This window comes from Anguilla rostrata, chromosome 18 (genome assembly GCF_018555375.3).
Source record: "Anguilla rostrata isolate EN2019 chromosome 18, ASM1855537v3, whole genome shotgun sequence".
In the NCBI taxonomy this organism is placed as follows: domain Eukaryota; kingdom Metazoa; phylum Chordata; class Actinopteri; order Anguilliformes; family Anguillidae; genus Anguilla; species Anguilla rostrata.
In genome coordinates, this window is record NC_057950.1 from 16,312,233 (window position 1) to 16,336,689 (window position 24,457).

Here is a 24,457-nt window from a genome sequence, read left to right on the forward strand (position 1 = left end):
TATGGCTTCCATGATTTCTGTAGTTTTGTATTCATATAGATTTTTAAAAATAAATAACACACGGTTTTTTTTTTTTTTTTTTTTAATCCTTTTTTGACCAATATAAACATCTTGCAGTTTTGGTGAGAGAGCATGCAAGAACCTGTTTGCAGTAGGGTGTTCTGCCGCAATCAGAGAGGGTGGATGAGAGCGATTCATTAAAGTGTGTTTGCTAAAAATCTATGTGATTGACCCAGATTTCTACTGCCATTAGTTTCATTTCTTCAAACATCTCTCGTTCGCTTTGTTGCAGTCACCCATATCCTGTGCTTTCTAGTTAGTTTCCTAGTGTGTGTCATTGTTTTCTTTTCTATTTTTTCTTTTTCGACATTTCTTCTCGATTTTGTATTCACTCAGTTTGAGATTCCTTTGACTCAGCAGTTAATTGTAGGGCTATGCGGATCACCTGATCAGTGTCTTGGAGACTGATTTTTAATTAGTCATTGAGAGCAGCTGTTGTGCATTCTTTTCTTGTCCAATCAGGGTGTGACAACGCCCTTCCAGTTGGGATTAAAAGTGGCAGAAAATGGGCTGCAGTCATTCTTGATCCTACTCTCTTGCTATGCTCCATGTTAGAGCTCCTTGCTGCTTGAAGGTCTACCAGTCTGTGGAGCTTTTATTTGAGGTTTTTCTTTACTTTAGTAGTCATATCAATGGAGAAGCAGCATCAGTAGTAGTAATTGTATTGAGAGGCCTAGCTATTTTCTGGGTGTTGTATTAAAAAAAATAAAATGAATACAACCCTATGCCAGCTGGAGCCTTATGCAGGGCTACCTGTGCTTGAGTGGCTAGTAGAGCTAGCTATATGGTTATCCATTACAAATTCATATGCCTTTCCTAAATGTTTACCTAGCCCTGCAGGCAATTTCTTATTTTATTGGATTAAAGTTTCACAACTGTAGACAAGTCCTTTTGTCATTTGCTGTTGAATAATGAAATGATTTTATAATGGGGTGGGAAAAGGAGAAACTACGAAGATTCTAAACTGGAGAGGCATTTGTTAATTGCACATTGAAGAGGGACTTGATCACTATTTTAGAGGCATTTAATACAATGTCATCCTTTTTTAACCATTTTAGCAAGCCTTTCTTTACAAGTAACATCAATGTCCTTTGGACAAGCCTATTGCAGCCTTCTAGTTGCATGTCTAATAGCTGTTCATAACTGCTATGTCTCGCATGCTGCATTACTTTTCATGCAAATGGCACCCTAAAAATTACAATTTTATAAAAAATAAGGTTATAAATCAAAATGAACTGATTGCAGCAGGATTATGTTCTGTGAAATTCATATGACAAGCACTTCCCACAGTCCGGTTTCCTGCTGGCCTGTTGGTAAGCAGCCATGAAGGACAGCATGACTTCCTTCTTAGGGGAGCTGAATTTCTTGATCTACTCTTGCGCACTGACTGTCAAATGCACTTGAAGGTCACATTGAGGGGTTGGGGGTACAAATGGTCGCCTAAGCAACACTGGTTGCTGTTGGCTAATGGTGTTATGAAGAGGTCATTAAGTGTGGGTTTTTTTTTTTAAATCAGGAATTGCAAGACCAGTGCTGCTGGAGAACACCTAACTACAACTAAGGGATGAATAATATGATCCACTGCAATGAATACTAAATATTAGAATATAAAATTTGAACTACAAGGTGCGTAATGTGAATACATCTTCACTCTTGTTGCTTTGGTATTCCATGGAAGTATGGAACCATGAACATGTTAAGTGTCTGTGGCAAACAAGCCTGCCACAGGCCACCGAAGTGGCTTTCCTAGGGGCCCTCCAGCACAGAGACACAGGGAGATGATGTTCCAGCAGTCCACATTTATTTTCAAGGGTGGCAAGATGTTACAGCCAAGGACCAGATGTAAAACTGTCATGACCGAGGCTTCCCTTGCCTCACTACGCACAGGTGCAGCCACCCCTGTTCCTGGGCCCAATCAGCCTGGCCAATTATCCAATTCCTAACCAATTGGATAACTAGCCAGGTCTAATTAGCTTGACCCTGGACAGGTGTGGCTGCTTAAACCAGCCATCCCCACAACAGTGTCATTTGTGATCGCTTTCATTTTCTTCATAACACTGAATAAGAATCAGATTTGATTTTTAAACTTGTCATCTTTTCTTTCCCTGTCACCCCACCAAACATCTCAATATTCAATTAATCTTCATTTACTTACTGTAAGAATTTAGCAAGCATTTATTTTACTATGCCTGAACTGCATTATTTTCAGTGACAGAAGCTCATTGTGATTCACGTAAAAAGCAATATGTAACAGCTGAGGATGTATCACATTGGTTAACTTGAATTGACCCTAATTATCTTGTTTGATCATTACACCATCAGAATCTTCTGTTTCCTCCATAGTTTAAAGAAGGAAGATTATCAGTCAATAGTATGAAACTGACAAGAAATTACCACTTAATGGTGGTTTGTACAGTCTTAAATCATTAGACAGGCAGTGCAAGAAATCAAAGGAAGCCACTGAAAAGCTGTTGAAATTTTTCACTTGTATTTGCATAATTTAATGTATTTACATACATTACACAAATGGACTTTCCAGACTGGACACCCAAGGTGATGGAATGATTTAGCTATACTGTTGGCTTTCAGTGGTGTCCAAAGCAGTATAACTCGTTCCTTGTGCATTTTATACTTGGGGGGGAAGTACTTAGTCTGGTTGTGAATTAACATGTTTCTCTCAGTTGGTGATACTAAGATTGGGGATGGGCACTTTAGTCTTTCACAAGACTCCAGGAGTGCTGGCACAATTAGTAAATTGATTTTTTAAATTTTTTTTTTTTTTTTTTTTTTTGTACAAAATGTATTCTACTTGGCGGCAGCAGATCATGAACTGTACTGATCCATGGTAGCTGCTTTAAGAGCAACGTGTAGCAAATGTAGGTATTGGTTTCTTTTTCAACATGTTTGGCACACTTGCCACCTTATTAATATTTAATTTATGAAAATGATTGAATGCCTCACATTTGTGACTAAACAGTGTGGATATTGGGGTGGGGTGGGAGTACCAAGGCAAATGGGGGATTATAAGAATGAGTCCATTATAGGAATAAGTGAAGTCTTCCAACAGCTTGTCTGTCAATTTTAGCCCAGCTGGGACTTAGAATTACTAGGGTAGAAATTCCTGTGGTGAGTGAGGTCAAATGTAAATGCCTGAGGGGAGTACTGGACCTGTGCCTACTAGCAATGAGTCAAGTAAGCCTACAGAACTCACGGCACATCCCAACAGTACCCCTGCTGCATTCCATGTGCACCAAACCCAGGAGTCTAACTCTTGTACACAATGGTAAAAGGCTGTCAGCAGAGTTTGAAAAATGCTTCAGAAATGAAAATCAGAAAAGGCACATTTTCTGAGCTGCACTTTCTGGTGAACAGTTGGTAGATGTTGGTATCTCTCACTAGACTAGACAGCCCCATCAGAACTGAAGTATACACCCCCCCCCCCCCCCCCCCCCCCTTCTAATTAACACATCAATTCAGAACTAAATGAGCAAGCAGCTGTTAACAAGATCTTTCTGAGCAGGGAGACTGGCTGAAGGATGGATGCTGAGGAACAAAATCCCTTTATAGTGATTTTGGTTTTGTTTGCATTTAATTATTTCACTCACCTAAAGAATGATTTCAATTAAACAGAGCTGACAGTTTTAAATGCTAATATCAGTCTTCAAATATGCATTTCCAGCACAATTATAGATCTGATTTCGCCAAAAAAAATGTATACCAACCGTACATACTAATTTTTATAAAGAATATAAATCTTTTAAATAACTTTTCACAATGAGGTATGGAGTCATGCTTATTTTATGACTTGCATGCATTTAATCACAGAATTAATTGTAATTGTTTATTGAACATCAGATCACAATTTATTTTCTGTTGAATGTAAAGTAAGAACCACCAATCCCGATTTCCCTTTTTTGGATTACCTTTGTCATGAATACAATTTACAACTCCTTAACAAACCCCGGTTTATGGCCTGTTCATGTGTCCGTTTTGAGGGAAGGAAAGCATATGTGGGGGTTTATAATGGTAAGGGAACTGGGCTTGTTACTCAAAGGTTGTGGATTCAATTCCCAGACACTACCACTGTCCCTGAACAAGGTACTCCATCTGAATTATTAGTAAAATATCCAGCTGTATATGGATTGTTTGTATTTATTTATTTTTAATTTTTTTATTTATTTAAGTAAATCAAAGTCGCTCTGGATAAGTCTCTGCCAAATGATGAAATGCTTTTGTTAGAGGGACCCCACTGCTTGGGTGTGAGATTCAGGTCCCTGCCAAACATTTGGGTTACTGATATACTCCCAAACTGCCAAATAAGAGGAAGGGGCAGAATGGTAAAATTCCACCACTGAAATGTTTGCCACAAGCAGTGTGCTGGAAGGTTGCCATGTATTTAATTGGGATAAATAATAAAGAAATGCATTTGCTATCATTTTTGATGGTGAATAATGCAAGGATGCCAGAGGGGGAAATGAGTGATGCTCTGTACTGAGCACAATGCTGATATGATATGGGACAAAAGAGCAGCCCAACGTACTTTAACTATATATATATATGTTAGTTATATATTAGTTATAGTTAAAGTAATATATATAATGCTTGCACTGGATGTAATGTTTAGCTAGCTTCCTGATTCAATGTGATTGAAAGTTAGATGGCTAAACTAGTAATAAATTACATTGCTGTTGCCCACACACACAAAAAAGCAAAAACTTGCTTGCATATCTTTCAGGTTTAAAATGTAGATGGAGTGAATTCAACTACCTTTTTGTTTTGACTTGGACAGATTCCCTTAAGAACCCAGTCCAGGCCACTGTCATTGTGCCATTCTCTTTCCATTATTTTCTATTGAAATTGTACAATTATATTGAGACATGTTTACTCATGTAGCTTATACAAATTAAATATGCATAATGAGCAAAACTGCATACAGTGCATAAGAGTAAAATTCTCTTTTGTATCCATGTTGCTTCATAGTGCCTCTGCATTAATATTACACTTCAGAAGGATTTTCCATGAATGGAAACATTAGCCATTCAGCAGTGATTCAGTGTTGAAAAACATAAGGCAAACTTCAGAGTCAAAAAGACCATGACACATCTACCTGGGCAGTGAATGAGATCCATAGTTCCAGAATGCTTCAAAAGGGATAATGAAAGCAATGGTGTTGCCAGGTAACTTTTCTTTCAGAAGTTTTTCAAGTATATTTAATCAGTACACATGTTTACATAGTTCTCAGCTCCAACTATCACGAACAGGTTTCTGAAATCTCTAAAACAATTCCCCCCCCCCCCCCCTCAAAAAAATCAGGTTTAATAACCCTTTATTACCCATATGTTATATTGAAGAACTGCCTCCAGGGTTCTGAAATATTTAGGTTGGGCCCACGGTGACCATCCAGCCATTTACTACGTATCTTTCCACCAGAACCACAGTTTACAGCCTCAATTAACAAGAGGCTAGTGTAGATTCTTGCCCCCCTGATCTCTGGAGCATAACTCTGATAAGGCCTCGCCATCACCTTAATTTTCCTTTCTACAGTACATTGGAGAGTTGGTGGAAGTGAGGTCACTGAGATCTGGCCTTCCGTTGCACTAAGCAAGACGGATCCCATTGCAAATGGATAAAACAAAAACTACTTTGACTACAAATATGTACGTCCTGCCTCTATGAATTATTGAAAGACCACTTGGGTTCTTCATGCGTAACGGCAACAGAAAATGCAAATAAGACTCTTGTCACCGTTCCAACTTTGGATGGGGAAAAAATGAGCTACTCAGCTAAACGTGAAACTGCTGGCAGTTGGAGGACAAGGCCAGAAGCCTTCTGCTAATGTGTAGCATATGGATCTGTCTGTATGTGAAAGCACAAATGTAGCAGCACCGCTGAATTAACTTTATGCTGAACCATGCATCACAGGCAACACGAGGTCGCACAGATTCATAGCCACAAGGATCTGCACCCCAAGGCAAACCCTACTGCCATTCTGGAGAGCTTCTGCATCACTTACACATTTGAAAATTGTTAAAGTAGTTGTGTCAGTGGAGAATACTCCATACCAATAACGAAAATAATTTGGCACTTCATGGTTTCCAGAAAGAATATCTATGACCACAGACTGTTCTCAAACTGTTACTTCTGTTGACTGTGACCTGAAAATGCACAAAATTCAGCTACACAACCTTCTCAAAATAAAAGGCCAAAGTGGGCTATTGCTGCATCAATCTATTATTATTATTATTATTATTATTATTTATTATTATTAATAATAATAATATTTATTTTTATGAAGAAAATGGTAGTAGTAACAATGTTTTCCTGTACATTCTATAATTTCAAATCCTCCATCACCCATAATATTGCATCCCTCCTCATTGGTCTGTCCTGTACACATACTGCAACTTCATCTAATTTAGTCAATAGCACCATCTGTTCATTAATGCACACAAAGCACTGTGGGGAAACACTGGCCTGGATTTCAACAAAATGTGTCCTCAATTAAGGATTGGACAAGAACTGAGTCCAAATCATCTTTTTGTTTTCCCTTCATAATCAGTATTTCTGTTTTTGCATTGATTATGGAGTTTCAGAATTCAAAAGATAATGTAGCAGAGAGCAAGTAAGCTCTCTTACCTGCTAGTGTGCAATGAAATCCAACTTTTATTCTTTTTTTAATTATTTTTTTTATGATGAACAGATCATCTTCGGGTGTTTCACACCAACATGCCCAAAAAAATTTTAATTAAACAAAACAATTGCATTTTCTGGGTGAGAAATGAATACTAAAGCATGCAACCAACAGTTCTCTCTTCCTATTGTTAATAATAAATACATTCTTAAACAGGTCTACATATCAAACTGACAAACATGAATCCAGATGATAAATGATTGGGGCCAGAATGAACACAAACATTATTCCAAAACAATGCAACCTCATGTTACACTTGACCCAGTTAGTTTTTTTTTTTTTTTTTTTAATCCCCTTATCATATTCAAATTGCTACATCATGTATCACCTGTATTTTGTTTTTTTGTTTTGTTTTTTTAAAATAGATTCCATAATGTGTAAGGTGCATTATTTCCTGACATGCTGCATGTGCTGATAAAGACGTATCGTGCACGGTGCACTCCAGAGCTGTCATTGGCTGAGTGCTGCTGTACCCCATGCAGGACAGCGATATGCTGGAGTGCATTTGATGATGCTGTGCACTTGTGAGGGACTGACAAACACGATGTGTGTTCAGCGCATCATCGATACGCTCGGCTGTACATCCTGGTTTGAAATGGCAAGCATTGAAGTGCACCTGCTTTGTTAGCATTTGCAAACAGTGTGATTATAGAACTGGGCCAGCCCTGGCTAGAAGCGATAAGCGGCAACTTGGGGACCTGTAGTCACTTAGGGGGCCCACGAAGGTCCTGAAATCCCATTAAAAAAAATGATTTCACTTATTTTTCAAAGGATGTTTTGTGGTGGGGAAAAATTGCTTTAAACATCCTCCTCCAACCCATTTTCGATGGATATCCCCACGCGCGCGCACACACGCGCACGTGCAAACAAATGCACGTGCATCAATAGTACTAGTGGCTCATTCTCTTGAACCGCTTATTTAACCTGTGAAATTTTCAGTCTGGTACTATGATACAGCGTTTTAAAGTGTTAAAACATGGTAATGTATCTAAACTATTTTACGATGCCAACGTTTTTGCAACAATTATTTTTTAACATGGGGTGGCAAAACGAGCTTTGGTGTCCTCACCTTTTGCGTTTTGGAAATCCACAGGCAACATGTGTCGATATAAGTCGATATGCTTATCACAGCAAGAATCCAGCAAACAAAATCCATAGTAATTTTTAGTCCCAAAACAGAACCTTCAAGAGAATGTGACCCATTGTTTAATTTGACAAAAATTCTCTGGAGGAATTATCAGTTTCACTGTTGCATACATGCCAAAAATCTTGTGTACTACAGAATGTTGTTATTTCTGGTTTAAGAGATTCTCTGGAACAAAACGAGCCTTCTCTGTAAGCTGTCTCTCTGACCAGTACAGGCCAAGCAGTCCCTCACTATAGCCAATGAGATCTGCAACTACTCAACATGGACAATGTCTGCCCAGTACACTGCCGGCCAGCGGCAAGCAATTAGTGAATATTGAGTATTTTAGATACACCGTTAGAAATGTAGTTTCATTATTACGCTTGCATAAAAGAACACGTTTTCTCCTGCATAAAAAAAAAAAACATATTTTTTCCGGTGTGGATAGTACATCATACTATCCACACTGGAAACATTATGCATGAGTCTCAACGTTCTAGAGACTTCATGCCTTCAAACGTTGTTTTACAACAAAATTATTTTGCAATTAGTATGTTAATAACTAATGTATATTTTCTACAATCTTCCAGAAGTTGGAAAGGCAAGAAGGGGGAGGGGGAGGCTGACAGACAGCAGGAAAGCAAGCCACTACTACTTCCATGAGCATATAGTATAACGTGCACTATATCACCGAAGGTATCTGTACACCGCTTGGTTCCAGTGAAGGCACATTTTAATGCTACAGTATTCAGTTAGATTATAGAGAATTCTGTGCCTCCCAAACAGTTTGGGGAAGGCCCTTTCCTCTTTCAGTATGGAAATGCCCCCAGGCACACAGCAAAGTCCATATAGAAATGTTTTTTTTTTTTTTGTTTTGTTTTTGTTTTTTTTAGATCAGTGTGGAAGAACTTGACTGGCCTGCACAGGGCCTTGACCTCAAACTCATCCAACACCTCTGGGATCGTTTGGATAGCCAACTGCAAGGCAGGCCTAAATGCCCAATCAGTGCCTGACCTCACTAATGCTGTTCTGACTGAAAGTAAGCAAAGCCCTCCAGCAATGTTCCCACGTATAGTATAAAGCCATCCCAGAAGAGTGCAGGCTGTTATAGCAGCAAAAGGTGGACCACCTCCATATCAATGCCTATAATTTTGGATGAGATGTTGGATGTCAGGTGCTAACATACTTTTGGCCATGTAGTGTACGAGGAACTATAACTGAGCTAGCAGTCCTGTATATTGGCCATGTTGTGTATAATGAATTTTACACCTCTAATGACACATCATTTGGTTAGCAAGTGTTCGTTTGGAGTCTCCAAAAGTCTTTTTTGGAAACTTGCCTAGATATAGCTCTGGAAAACAAAACAACACAGAATGCTTTGTTTTGGTGGTGTTATCAACCTTAAACCAAGATTTTGTCCATCTTTGTAGCTGTGTCTGGATTGTACTTCTAAGCCCATCAGGCACAGCCTCATCGCATTTGTATCCACTCTAATAAAAATGAGTTGATGTTCACTTCCACTGTTTGAGCTTCTTTTACTTTATTTCAGAAATATTTAGAGTAATTATGAATTTAATAAGAAACCAGGGTTATGTCTAGTTAAAAGGGTTCAAGAATAGTAACCATTTTATTTTGAAAAATTTGTTTTTCAAGCTTGTTTTTATTATTAAGAGGTTTATTTAAAAATGAGGTGCTGATGTGGACAGTATAACAGAGGAAAGTAATATTTTCAATCCCCTTTCAAAAGTGTAATACCTTGTTGAATATGGTCGTTTTTCAGTGACTGCAACAAGATCTAGTGCTATATCTTGTAAGATTGTATAGTGGTGTTTTCAGGTGTAAACATCATTGACACATGAAACTGACAAATTGTAACGATCTAAAATTTGGCTACGTTTCAGCTTAAAACACTTGACACTCGGCCTACCAAAATTGAGAGGTTTGTTAGACTGTGAGGGCGAGTGTTGCAATACCATTTGTTAAATCCCTTCCTGTTCGCAGTAGCCTTGGTACATTAGTTCAGGTACAGCTCAGCAATGCATGATTTGGTTCTGAAAGATTGTTCATTGAAGTTTCTTGTCTCATTCTGCCTTCTAGTCTGTACTGATATTTTAAAACTGTGCTGTGTACTGTATCTTGATCTGTCACTCTTGTGCCAGTTCAATAAAATCAGTACTTGTCGTTTAGGCATCAAATGCATAATGGAATATTGTAATTTGCAAAATGGCTTTTAAGAGACCATGAAAATATGCTAGGCCAACTTTTGACAACTATCATTGGGAAAATCATGAAAATACAAGTGTGTCTAACTTATTCCAGAAGTTAATAAGTTGGACTCCACCACATATTGGTGATGTTGAGGGCATACTTGTTCCCCTCAGGATTGAAGCGTAATATTGGATTTTATCATAGGGATGATAGAACTACAATTCCATACCTTCCACAGGAAACTCTTCTACCACATTACAAGTAATGTAGCTAAATGTCCCAGCCACAATGTTCTGCACTAATTCAATACCGAGTGACAGAAATTCACAACTAGCAATAAAATAATTTTGAAAGGCCAACAACTCCGGTTGATCTTACTTGCCTCTTTCCTCGCTCACCCGACTCCCTGGTCTTCCTCTCGTGCGCAACACGTAAGCCGGGAACAGTTTGCAAGGTGTGCTCAACCGAGAAACAAGCTCGCATATGGGCCTACCCTCGGCGTTCAGCCACAGAGGAGCACAGACAAGATGCCTGGATGCTATGCGATCCAGCAAGTACCACAAAGAATTGTATGCAACTGCGCTAATGGTTAGTTCACTGAATGGTTATTGTAAACGTTCCATATTTTACATTTCTTTTAAGGTTTGCTACACGTCATCCACTGTGCTGCATTTTAATATACACCATGCACAGAAAAAAGAGCTCATGGCACGGCATGCTTCTCGATACAAACACACTGACTGCATGGTTATCCTCTATCTTTGTAGTACGCGTCATGCACCATTTTCATAACTAGCTCCAGCTAGTTTCAGAACCTCCCTCCACCTTAATTTATTTGTTCTTTACTAACTTTACTTTGCTGCTTTGCCCTATTAGGATCTTTGTGTGCAAAACTTTATTTTCCTAGGTTGTCCGTATTCATATCAATTGTGTTGAATTGAGACAACCAATGCTAATAAAGAACTCCCAAAGTGCCTTCACCTCTTGGCTGAATAATATTGTGATTTTAATATTAACTAATGTGTATTAATTAATAGAAGTTGACTATAGTTGGTATATTTCCTTAATGAGACTAATGTATTGTAGAAGGATGGTATCACTATATCCCCTATATGTAAATGTGACTTGTGGAAAAAGTATATTCCCTACACTATCAGCTGTCTCGAGCGTGCATGAAGTTATTGATCTCTGAGGCCCTACAAATGCAGTGAAAAGGGTTTTTTTCCATTATCACCAAAATATCTGCATTTTCTATGGTAACCATGATGATGGCTTGACAAACATTTTCTGTGGCATAATGCATGTGGAATGTCATCACATTTACAATAGGCTATAATGCAAAATTATAAAACCAATTTGCTTTTAAAAAAATATTTCCTTTGGAAGTTATAGAAGCATTTATTCTATATATATATTATTAAGCTCACATCACAATCCATCAAATCACAAGCATGGCTTTCAGTGAAAGGAGCCCCAGATTGCTTATCCATCTCTCTGCCATCCTCTCTTCAATATGGGTCGTCTCATGACCTGGAGACTTTTGCTGTTTGCCATCTGCTGTTCAAAAATTTACAAAGTCTGTCCGAAACTCTGGCCTTTTTATCGAACTATTCTTATGCTTGGTGTAATTTCCAGAGTCCTTTCTTCACTCCGGTGGTACTGTTGTGGTCTAAGCACTCCTCTCCACTGCATTAACATGGTCTTATTGCCATGAAACAACTGTGAAAGACAATGTGAGATGTTTTCTCTGGGATTTTGGGGTGAAGTTTTGCATACGGCTGTCACTATGAAAGTAATGTCTCCCCCCCTCAAAGTAATACATTGTGTATAATAGCCCTGAAAAGAGATGCAAAAGCGATATTCAACTTTAAACATGGCAAACTCTGCTAAATCATGGTATATTCAAAATAAATTCACAAGTTGTAAAACAGTTGTTTGGAATGGGAGGTTCAATTTCTCAGTCATGATTCATTAGGCGAGACACTTAAAAATGACCGTAACTCGAATATTTACCTCCATTCTTCCACTCAATGTCATGCTATAAATGAAAAAGGGTAATGTCATAATCCTACCCTGTGAATTGCATTTGTGACACAAGAAATCCTATGATGCACTGAATCATACAACCGATACAGTAATTTAATATTCATCAAAACCAGTCACCTTATAAACAAAAGACAAGCAAATGTGAGAGATTGGCAGTGTCATGGGATTCATGCAAGCTTATTAAAGAGGTCTCCACCAGAGCAAGTCAGATTATGACTACCGAACCAAAATAGAAAGCAATTTAGGTAAGCCTGTTCAATGAGAGATGCTTTCAAATAAGATTTTGAAAGTGGGGCAGATTTGGCATGACTGACTGGTCTGTGACATTCTGGGGTTTCAGAGCAGACCCAGAGAGATTTATGAGCCTAGGAAGACAACCAAAACATCTATGGAAACCAGGAAAAAAAGCTTGCTTATTCTTTATAAAGGAGAAAGTTTGTCAAAGGCTGACAATGTGTACCCTGCACCTTTTGAAGAGTTACTAGAAGCGGTTAAACGGGTAGGACTCCTTAAATAGTGGACGAAAGATGCTTCTCTGCAGTGTCTCTCTTTTTGTAATATTGGCGGTTTTACAGACACAACTGCCAATATTACTGGCAAAGCACAACTGTCGAACAGTTACTCTTATAAATGTGTTTGTTTTTTTTTGTTTTTTTGAATGTGCATAATGAATGATGTAAGCAAAGATGAGACCTAAGATGTTCATAAACATTATTGCTGCCTACCTTAGTAATAGAACTGTTACGCTGATTATTTAGCTAATAGTTATGTTATATCACCGACATATCATAAGTGATATATCACTTTCCTTAACCCTCCTGTTCTGTTCATTTTTTAGGTGTTCCCGGGTGATATAAACATACAGGGGGGGTTTGCAAATACATGAAATGAACCATTTTCATTTAGAATGTTGATTACACTAATTAATATTTTTCCTAGATTTTCAAACTTTAAAAAGGGTCAATTTGACCCGCAACATAACAGGAGGGTTAAAACAAACAAATCATGTATAGTGGCTTTTAATCATTATAATGCAAGATTATTGCAATTATATTATGAATTCTGTACAGATAATTATGTAGAACATTTATAATGTATTTCACTTGTGGGAATTATAATGCACTATGACCCTTGACACAATATTCATTAGGGGGCTAATAGAGGTATTATATTTAGTTTACCTTAAAAAATAAGAATTATTTCTAGAGGTAATTGAGCCATGTCTGTTAATAATATAAAAGAACAAAAATTTGTATTACCTAGGGAAAAACGTTGGACAGAGTTTTATTGCTGGTAGAAAGGCAACACTTTGGAAGTGGATGATGAATTATGTCTTGAAGGCCTTTAGTAGCACAAACAAACAGCAAACGTACACCAAAAATTCAATATTTAATTCTAACCGTTAACATTAACAAAAAAACTAACACCTACAAGATTCTATTGATTTCACATAATTACTTAAATGTTGGACAGGGGATTTAGCTCTGCACAAACTCCTTAAAGTGATAAATAACTGAGCTTTACTACATCAAGTCTGTCCCTGTCTCCCTTACGAAAGAGCTTTATTATGGCAAGTCTGTCCAGCCCCCCCCCCCCCTTCTCCCCCATACCACCAAGCTTTATTCGATCAAGTCTGCCCTGCCCCCCCCCTTATCACAGCGTTTTGTCATACAAAGTCTGCCCCCCCCACATTTAGCTGGGAATTAATACGACAGACCAGAATGCATCCTCAAAATTATGGCAAATGTAGCTAGTATGTGTTTCCGAACACCTTTTAATAACTAATTAAGTGGCTCATGTCATTCGCAATTATTTGCTTGCCTTCTGTGTGACAACGCAGCTGGTTTTCCATACATACCTGTTAAACACACGAGCCCTTGGAAAGCATGTTGACCTTGTGCTGGAAGTTAACACCTGCTTTTAAAACCAATGCATTTGCTTTTGCCAATGGCCACCAGCCTTGATTAATCTGCTGTAGTGGGTCCTATATGTAAATTTTCATTCTTTCCCGCCATATTTTTGAGGTCTAAAATGAGTGCCCTAAATTACATATGAATTAAACCAAAAAAGGATTTTTTTTTTTTTTAATGGATGTCACATTTGTAATTTTACCAGCGAGGGATGGCTTAGGACTTAGTGTTCTCAGGGATTCAGGCTAGTCATATCACAACTGTTAAACCCGCACAGCACATCTTGGATGAAGAACCAGGTTACACCTGAGCAATCTTAACCAGCCTAAATGGCTTCATTTTATGTACCAGCTAAACCAGTGTACAAAAACATTGTCATTGTAATGCTGTAACTTTGTCAGTAAACATATGGATAATTACCGTTTTGCACTCGAACTGAACTCTTTGAGGTGATTGCGTGCTTCAGAAAGTGATAATCTGGTGGAAATGGCTTATCTCCCAGACAAAAGACATGCTATGGAAATATGGTTTTGCTATAAATGTAAAAAAAAAAAAAAGAAGAAAAATTCCAAAATAACAGATGTCAAATGCACAGAGAGGACTAAATACATACAGGGGAAACATTTAAGTTACACTTAAACACAAACCTACACTTAACAAGGCTGTCCCTTGTGTTTACCTGCATGCTTTAAAAAAAGGTATGGAGGAATAAATGCTTATGAATGCTTTTTTTTTTTTTCTCTCCAGCTTTCACTGTGCAATCATGTTAGGCTAATAGTGCAATTTAACCCAGAAAGTGGTTCCAATGTTTAATAATGGGTCCATGAGTTTCTCAACCTTGTTTTCTGGGATGAATTCTATTTGTCCACCAGACATCTCTGCAGCTGCCACATTTGGATTAAAAGGTACTAAGTAAATTCTCCATGTACTTGGTTGTAATTAGCTGGAGGATTAAATTAAGACTAAGACTGATAATGAATGCAGGGGCTGCCTGAAGTAAAGGAATGTCTAAGCAGTACTAAAATATAAGCAAAGAAACTATTTAGATTTTTCAGAGCTATACAAGCACAAGTATTGTGTAATTTAAATTCTCTACACACATCTTTACACACAAAATGAATCTAATCTGTAAAATTAAACAAATCTGGATTTCCTTCACAAATAACCACTGACTACAGACTCTCAGTCCTTAAGAACATTAATGTCTGTACCTTGTGACCACTTGTAAGTGCACAGAATTCATACAACTTCACACAATAATATCCCACACTTGGGTTATTTTGCTTTTTCTCCTTTTTATGATCACAAACCTCTTGAAACTATTTCATTGCGAGTGACATGAATATGAACAAAGCAGGCCACTACACTATGCCCCAGGTACACTATCATTGATGCTATACATACTGCTGTTAGTTAGCCCCCATTACAAAAGTTCTGAGCATGATTAGCAAAGGCTAACTTTGCTCTTATGACAAATGTTAAACGCAGTAATGTATGTCTTTGTACAGTATGCATCCTGGCTAGACTTCATGCTTGCTCCTCTTCTGACCCTCTCCCCAGAGAATTTGCTTTAGCCATGCTGAGTTGACAACTAGTAAATTCTTTCAAAAACCGAAGGGGGGGAAATGTGTCACGATTATATTTACATTACTGCATAATGTTAGAGTTTACTACTGTGAAGAAGTAACAGTTAAAGCTGTTCAGGATGGGTCTGAATCCTTGCAGAAAAAGAAAATATTTATTTAAAATGTTGATAATCAAATGAGAATTTGCGTTATACCATTGGGAAGTATATACTGTCTTCTACACAATAAGCTATAAAACCAAAATGACCTGAATAGTTACACTGGTCTAAAGTGTTTAGTTGTAAATACCTACCCCTGCTTTCTTTTTGTTTATTTCTCAAATGGATTGTTCAAGACTATAAATAATTACTGAATCTTGAAACCGAAATCTTTATCACAGATATTGATAGTAGAATGACTTGGTAAGACCGGCAGTGAAACCTCTGCTGCACCTGGTTGCACTTTTAAATGAAGGAATACCTGGAAGTTGGGTTGGGCAAGAAACCATTTTGACAATTATCAATAGTTAGTTTTTTTTAAATCATGATTTTCTTTATTTTCTGTGATCTAATTTTGGAAGCTGCAAGACCTTGCAGCTGAGTGGATGTCATAAAAACACAAATAAGAGTAGTAGCCTAATCTGCATAATTTTTGGCTGGACCTCAACAGCGAGGCCAGCCCTACAAACACGAATGTCTGAGTGACTGACTGATTAAGTTACACCATTGGTTGGCCGGATCACGTGTGTCCAGCCATATACTAGGTTTTAACCTGGTCTTGTTTAAATAACTATCACATGACCTTTGAAGTTTGGATGTTTACTGCATCAGCTATGATTTAAAGGGGCAAAAAATAGAAGCCGATGCATCCCATTGCAGAAATAGCATATTAGCTTGCTTTCTTGAAGTTTGATTTTTTCATTTTGCATCGTAATATTTTCAGGTTGGAGTTTAATATATATATATTTTTTTTTTTTATGGTTCTTTAGTTCTGCTATCCAATTTTTGAATTTAATTTTTGACATTTTACACCATTTGGTGTTCATGTTCCTAATAAAAATAATGAAATGCACTGCTGCATTTTGATCCTTATTTTTCTGCAGTTACAGTATATTTCAGTTTACTACTTGTTTAATTTGTATTGGAAAACCAATTAAAAAATATCAAACCATCAATAATATGAAACTCTTGGCAATATTGCCTAGTGTTGTCATCCCCATAGTGTAGTGTGAACTAGTCTGCTGCCCACAATACCATCATTTCCATGATCTTTTCCATTCGTGTTAAAATAAAAACACAAGCACATAGAAAAATACATGCATCCCCACACCCTGTCCACAAAGGAAAGCCTTGTCCATCTGTTCAGCAGTTAATAAAAGGATGTTATTTCATTGATCCCCGAGTCCCTGTCGCGAGGCTGTATTTTAGAGTTCAGCTTAAAAGTTGCCAGAGGTCAAACTGTTCCCTCAAACACAAGTGTGCTGGATTGTCTTCCTTAATTAGAATTTTCAAACATGCAGTGTTGACACAGGACACGCTGGAGACATTGAAGCCCATTCAGAGGAGGGTTCTGGGGACACACTCCAGTGGGGGAGCTGTCATCTGCCAAGAGCCGCTTGATTGCTTGTGAGTTTTGGGAGTCGCCGTGGGAACAAGCGGATTAGTGGATCCTGAAAAGCGTCAAGCAAAAAGGGCTGGGATCCCTGCCCTTTACCCTCCTCAGTCTGGATCTGTCACTGCCATCACAGTAAGTGACAATGGAGAGATTCCTGTTACAGGGGTGGAACACAGCAGATGAATCCCATATATACTACAGGGACAGGCAGGAATGGTTTTACCGGTGTTAAGATATGACAGTTGATCACTCTCAGAAGACTTTTTTTTTTTTCTTCATCTGACTTGGGGCTTCTCAAAGGGAGCATCTTGTATTTTGTAAGTGGTTTCTGTGTGAGAATATGCCATTCTTGACACAGCAGGTGAATAGCTTTATATCTCAGCTTGAATGACTGAGTCTAAGTTCAGAGAATTTAACAATACCCACAATACTGACGATGGCATCAAAAAATATTTTTTGCGGCACCCTACAGAGAGCACTTTAGAGGGGAAAAATATAGCACCCTCAATAAGCACAGCTTCATGAAAACGGCAGTACTCTAACACACCTACTTCACTCATTCTTTGCACCGATACTTGCCTGCATTGCTGATTTTAGAAATGTGGCATACAGTTTGAAAGGGCAATTGATTTGAGATTGTAAAATAAAGAACTGGAGCAAATAACGTGAAGGCAGGAAATATGGTGTAGCTTTGGAGTGCATGCTTGTGTAAGGCATGTGACACAAGCTGTAGTAAGTGGATCTCAGTCATTTGAAAGACCAGTTTTGACATTGTGTTTCTGTAAATGTACATTTTCTAGACTAAGTGGTTTGAAGAATAGAAAATTCTATTAAATAAATAATTCTCATCCTAAAAAATAAAGGTAACTAGAACTATCACACATCAACCAAACGAACAATTACAATTTCCCTTTGACATACAAGCCCCTCTTGAACTTCCAAAAAAAGGGACATTCATCCACTGCACACTAGTTCATCCAGTCACATTGATCTTGGCACTTCCACTGTCTTTGGACAAAGGATTGGTGACCATCAACTCTTTTGCCCTTGCTTGGGGCTAAAAGAGGCAGATCTCAGGACTATTTGCATGTTTCAATGTATAATATTTCCTATGGGATTATCAGGATTATACCCAAGGCTGGGGAAGAAGAAAAAAAAAAAAAAAAAACACTCAATCCCTTGTGACCTGATGTTGACAGATCAGGCCTCTAAGTTTGCAGGACTGCTATTGTGCACAATAAAGAAAAATAAAAGCCAGCAGTGTTACAGGGGTCTTGGAGGTGAAGGTAGCGGAGGTGGACGGACCTCAGAATCCCAAGTTCAGTGGGAAGGAGCGGACTGAAGAAATCGTTCACAGCTCAATGCCCCCTGCTCCCAAGACTCCGCAAAGAGAACTAAAAATAAACCATTTCTCTTCGGTCTCCCAGGACCAGCCTGCTGTCAGGAGGAGACCCATCTTCTCATTGCACTTGTTAGCTGACTGCAGGCAGGGAACGGAGGATACCTTTTTCATCTGAAAACGAGTGAATCTGTGTACACACACTTTAAAGAAATAGAAAAATATGAACAGAAGCTACATATAGGTTGGGTTTAGGAAACTAGGGATGTATGTATAAATATTAGTAAGTGGAAATGGGTCAATTTCCATTCAAACAACAATATTCTTAAATGAAATTCCACTTCATGAATGGTTTTCTTCCTTCAAGCAGTGCCCAATAAGTACAGATTGTAAGGCCACACAGAAAACTGCAAATGCATTTAAGGAATGTAATGACATCTTTCTGATAAACACACATACCCAGGAGTGCCCAGGGCTGATTAATAATGCTGTTAATAACATGGGACTAGTCATACAGTACTGGATATCTTGCACGGAGGCCTATAGACAAGTGGACAAGATCCATTTCTTATTCATCATTTGATAATTACAGTTGACCATTTCATTACATCTGCTTTGCCTAATATACACCGTAAGAGAAAATGGTTGGTGTGAAAGAAAACCAAGCATATCCAGCAAGAACTACTGCCATCACTTCCATACACCTTCATAAGCATGAAATTAATAATTCATGAGTCATTTTGAAAGCATTATGAGGGCTGATGTAGACTGAAAAAGTGCATGTTATGTAATACATGGTGACTAATAAAATTACCTCACTTGACGAAAGGTCATAGCCCTGACTTTAAAAATCAAGGTGTCGTTACAAGTGTTGGAATTTTGGAACTCATCATGCCGTTACTCCAATATGAAAGTCAATTTTGCTTTTTATTTATTTAAGTTTTTTTTGAATAACTAAGAACAAAAACACCAGCTGATTCCAGGCCCCCTTTTCCTGTGCACTTCACAAGCTGAAATGGGTTTCCTCATGGCAGAGGAAACCCATTTCCTTGGCTAATGCATAAATTAGATTTAAAAAGCTAACTAAAACCTTTGATCATATGCAAGACCTGCTTAAAATAAAAAGCATTTCACTCTTTCATACGCCATTACACCTTACAGACCATCATAGTGCTTTCTTCCGGGTATTTTTTGCCCATTTATGTCCAACAACATGCCTTTTAATGTATATTTACAATACTTCCTTGTATAAAGAGGGATCTGAAAAGGCATTTGGTAATTACTAAATATCCTAATGTTGTTGTTGCTTTAATAAAAAAAATAATAAATAAATAAAGATTTCTAAGGGTGCATTGGGTCTTCCTTTTAAGTTCTTTAATTGCATGCCAGGACCCAAATTAAATCAGCACAGGGCACTGATTATTTCAAAGGCGGGGGGGGGGAAAACCTTAAAGACAAATGAATTACAGCAGACACTTGAAAGAGGAAGTACTAGCTTTTTTTCCTCATTTGGAGCATTTTTAATGCTAAGCATTTGCATTTAATCAAACTACAAATTAAATGCGTACCATTTACAAATGTATTTATTTTATTGAAGTGGAAAGGGGGATTTGAGGTCTTTCAGTTTTAAATAGTTGTCCCCATTGTGCAAAGCACACTGTACAGTATATGAGGAGCCCAGCAGCTGAAGCATTCACTCATCCTCTCACTCGAAGGCCAGTGAACATTTTCACCCTCACTCTCCTCAGTACTACAGGAGAGCTGAATTGCAGGACACCTGCTACCCTGTTGGCTCCTGCTATGTAGTTATACACACCCTGCCCCTTGTGTGATGAAACCAACTCTCCGTCGTCGCCACCGTCTCCCAATCAGTCGGCCAATGAGACTGGTGTGCCCAGTGAATTTTCTGTATCCAAGGCCTATACCACAGTGGAGATGTCTGCAATTTGGCTGCAGCAGTCAATGGCTAAGGCTAGCCTTGCATCAGACTTCCATCAGGTGAACTGTGACTGCAGTGTCACAATGAGTGAATAAGGTCAAAGGTCAGCTTCCCCCCCCCCCCCCGGGATTATGTAACTTTATGCAACCACAAGATGCAGTGCCATGCCCCATAGCAATTTAAAGTTTGCTTTTATCTTTTCTTTTCACAAAATTAATGTATTCAAATACATACATTAATTATTCATGATTCAATAAAATGTTGGGTTACTATTGTAAACCCCGTTCTCTGAGTGAGTAGATGCGAAATTGCACATCATAAGGTAAGAGTTCTGCAGCCTTCATGGCCATGATGAATCGGCCCATATGAAAGAACTGCATGCTGAAGTATACCTAAAGAACACTCCAGCATACTTGAGAATACTTAAAGTGTAATTGAAGTTTATATAATTAAACTTCAAGTACGCCGAAATATAATGTTTTTCAAATGGGAGCCTGTGTGGGTTGTTTTTTATTTTTTTTTCTTTGTTTTTTTTTAACTGAAGATAGATGCTACATAAAATAGGGGCGGGGATAATAAAATGTTAAAATGGCATCAAGTTAGTAGTTCATGCTTTTAAACCTGGATCCTTGCAAAACATTTAATTAGCAAAGCAATTCAAATCAAAGCAGAGCCAATGAAAGCATTTCAGTCTACATTGTTGGTCTGCACCTAGTACATCTGTTCTTACAGCCTTGAATAGCATCCTTCCATTTCCAAACACTTCAAACACATTAACACCTCGATTAATTTTCATATTTATGCCATTTCAGACTGAGTGGGCTGGATTTATCTTAAGTTCCATTTAAGTTGCTCCTCAAGCATCTCGGCTCATGGAACAGTTTAAAAACGTGGCCTAAAGAGGAAAAATATGATCTTCATTGAATTGCATTTATTTTTCATTTCTGACATGATCGTTTCTTCACAGTCCTTATGTCTAAGGCATTTAGCAGGATTTACATAGTCCATTTATACAGCTCCATATCTGGGCAATTCATGTTTTTGTATCTAAGAAAACAGGACTGCCTGACCTGAGAATCGAACTTACAACCTTTGAGTGGTGACCCTCTTCAGCGTGCTTTATAATTGCGATAAAACATGTGGGTGTTGAGAGCTCTTGTTTCAAAATGATTTCTGTGGAAAGAAGTCATCACTTTAACACAGCATATACCCCAGAGGTCAGTGGCAAGTCAACCACTCACTTGCCAAGAATATGGGTCACTATACCATTTCCCATGTGCTGGGGTTCTGCAAGGTGTGATTCATGCATTAATCACAATATTATACAAACCCTTCAGAGCCCTTACCTAATAATCCTGCTCCCCTTACCCAGTTCAGTACTGCTGTACATTTTATTTTATGAACTCAATCATTTAGCATCAGTTTAAGCCCTTAAATGTGTGTTTAGGGGTGGAAACCCAATGATCACTGCGACACCTGTAATTCCTTACATGTGATTTCAAAATATACTAGTGTTAAGAACTTCAACCATTTGAGTGAAATCATTATTTGTTATGCTTGCCTTATTTATAAATAAGCTACTGATTTGTTGCTGAAAATCCTTCGCTTTCATAAATGACAATTTAAAATAAGAGCTAAAATGCTCCCGCCCTACATTTAATCTTCATTTAGAATACCCTCAAACAAATAAAGCCACATTTAAGGGTGGAGGTTGTTAAACATGTTTACAAATTTCAACATCTACAAATTTACATTCCGCAAGGTTTAGCGGTGTGAATTTAATTTTGCCCAGATTAGAGTACAGTAACTGCTGGATGACCTGGGCGTTTGTGCCGTGTGAGTGCTGTGCGGGGGCGGGCAGGCCTCGCCGCCGTTGTGCCAGGGTCGTTGAGTTGTAGGCCTACCCTGGAGGAAAACGGAGCAGACAGCAGGCCCCATGCCGTTGTGCTCCACCCCACATACATCAGCTCGCAGGGAGGGAAAGGCGGGATTGTCACAATTAAACAGAAGGTCATTTGTTTCAGGTACACTTGGGGTGTGGTTGCTGACTAAGAAAGCGCTTGCACTGGGCTCGGGAGAGGCCACAGAGGCATACTAATTCAGCTCATGGTTTCTGCTTATTAAAGCTGGAAGAGCGGAGATGAGTGAGGAGATCTTTTGTGGGGGAAAACAGAAGCCCTGCAAGAAATTTCAAATTAATTTCAGACTCTCCGCAGTATCGTTAAACGGCCTTCCCATTTCAGGTTCAACTTCCTGCCCTTCGGCCGTCCAGGTGTTATGGCAATGTAAGCTAATCATTTAATCCCCAGAGAATAAAACTAGTAAACCAATTTATTACATAATTGTGTGTTGCTCAGATATAGAGCTCTAGCTCTCGCAGGCATTACTGCTCCAGCGCACATACTTAAAATGGATGTTTTTTGCCATGTGCGTGTCTGATTCAGATAATGCTGCACTGATGTCTCTGTTGCATGATTAACTATCCAAAATTAAAGCTACTTACAGTACATTTCTCTTGTACACAGTTTTATTGTTGCTGAAAGTTTCTGTCAGGCTACAGTTGAAGTGGTGTCTCACAAGCTCAGTCATTATTATTATTATTAAATAATAATAAAAATGAAATAATTATAATGATAATTATAAAATAAGAAACGGCACGTTTGAAATTTTAGAGGGCCTAGCAAACCTTAAGGGGACCATTCTTAGGCACCCCAATGTGGAACAGATTTTTTTTCTCAACCAATGTGTCCACAGTCACACTTTACCTCTGCATGTTATTTAGCACTTTTTATGCATGGTATCCGGTCACTGCACTATTCACAATTAAATATGCACATTAGAACAGAATGAATGCATATGTCACACGGGATGTGTAAGGTTATTGCCCTAGTTCCATAATACTTTATGCGAACTGCACTAACAAGACCTAATGCTTCATGATGTATGTTATAAGAACATAACTATGAAATGTGTAAAAAAAATGTTTCAGCCACCACTCATGAATGGTAGCTTTCTTAACTTTGTGACAGCAAGATTCTCGATGCCTCACTAAAATGTCTGAATCTGTGTAACAAACTTATGCTGCATGCCAGTATTACCTTTTTTTTTCTTGATGTTCCATTTTATAGCCGTCCTTTTTTGCAAACACCAACAAAAACTCAAAAGTAGACCATCTTGGACAAGCAACACAGCTTGGAAAGTTCAGCTTGAAAGATCATTTCTGCTGCAGTACCTGCAAACCGCTGTCATGGGCAATGGCTTCTAGTGAGCAGCTGTCAGCAAGGAGAGAAAAGGTTGTCCACACCGGGGGGAACTTGTTTTCAGCGAAGAGGAAGAAAAAACGAATGTGGTATTCCTTACAGTAAGGTCAGCTTCCAGCTGCCTAGGAATATTAAAGTGGAGTTTAAATTACTTTACAGATTGCATGCTTTTATCTTTATCAATCATTTAAATATTTGCCAGATTTGGGGGTAAACTCCATTTAAATTTGCAGATTACTGAGCTAGGATATATTCATATCAAGGCTGAATATTCATTTCAACAAATTCAGAAGATGATTTTAGCCTGAATGCTTCCATTACCTCAAGGTACCGCATACATAAGCACTGTATAAACATCCCTTGATGACACAAAATATGGCAGCACTTTATACGTAGGAGGCTTTGTAGGGCATTTGGCATTATGGTAGTTTTGACTGCTTGAAAAGGACAGCTCATGCATTTGAATGGACTGGTCAGTTTTGTGGGCTGGTATTTCTGAAATGTAATCAAAGTTTACTGAAGCACAGAATTTATTAATAGAATTTTTTTTTTAATAGAATTTGTATTTTTAGCTAACAAATAAAGGAAAAATACACATTTCCTTCGTGTTTAAATTGAAATCCTTATGCTGTAATGTTGTATCTGTTCCCAGTCAAATAGACTATCATGTTCAGTCCTTTTATTGTGAGTCATATATCA

At 38.2% G+C, this 24,457-nt stretch overlaps 1 protein-coding gene and 1 long non-coding RNA gene across 2 annotated transcripts in view; one reads left to right on the forward strand and one right to left on the reverse strand.

The window, feature by feature from the left end:
• The window catches only part of csmd1a (CUB and Sushi multiple domains 1a), a 499,342-nt gene that overhangs the window by 253,537 nt on the left and 221,348 nt on the right, over nucleotides 1-24,457 (reverse strand). The window lies entirely within an intron of this gene.
• Nucleotides 7,057-9,391, forward strand: LOC135244826 (uncharacterized). Its single transcript, XR_010327062.1, has 2 exons — nucleotides 7,057-8,573; nucleotides 8,771-9,391. It is a non-coding gene; the product is annotated as an uncharacterized LOC135244826 (long non-coding RNA).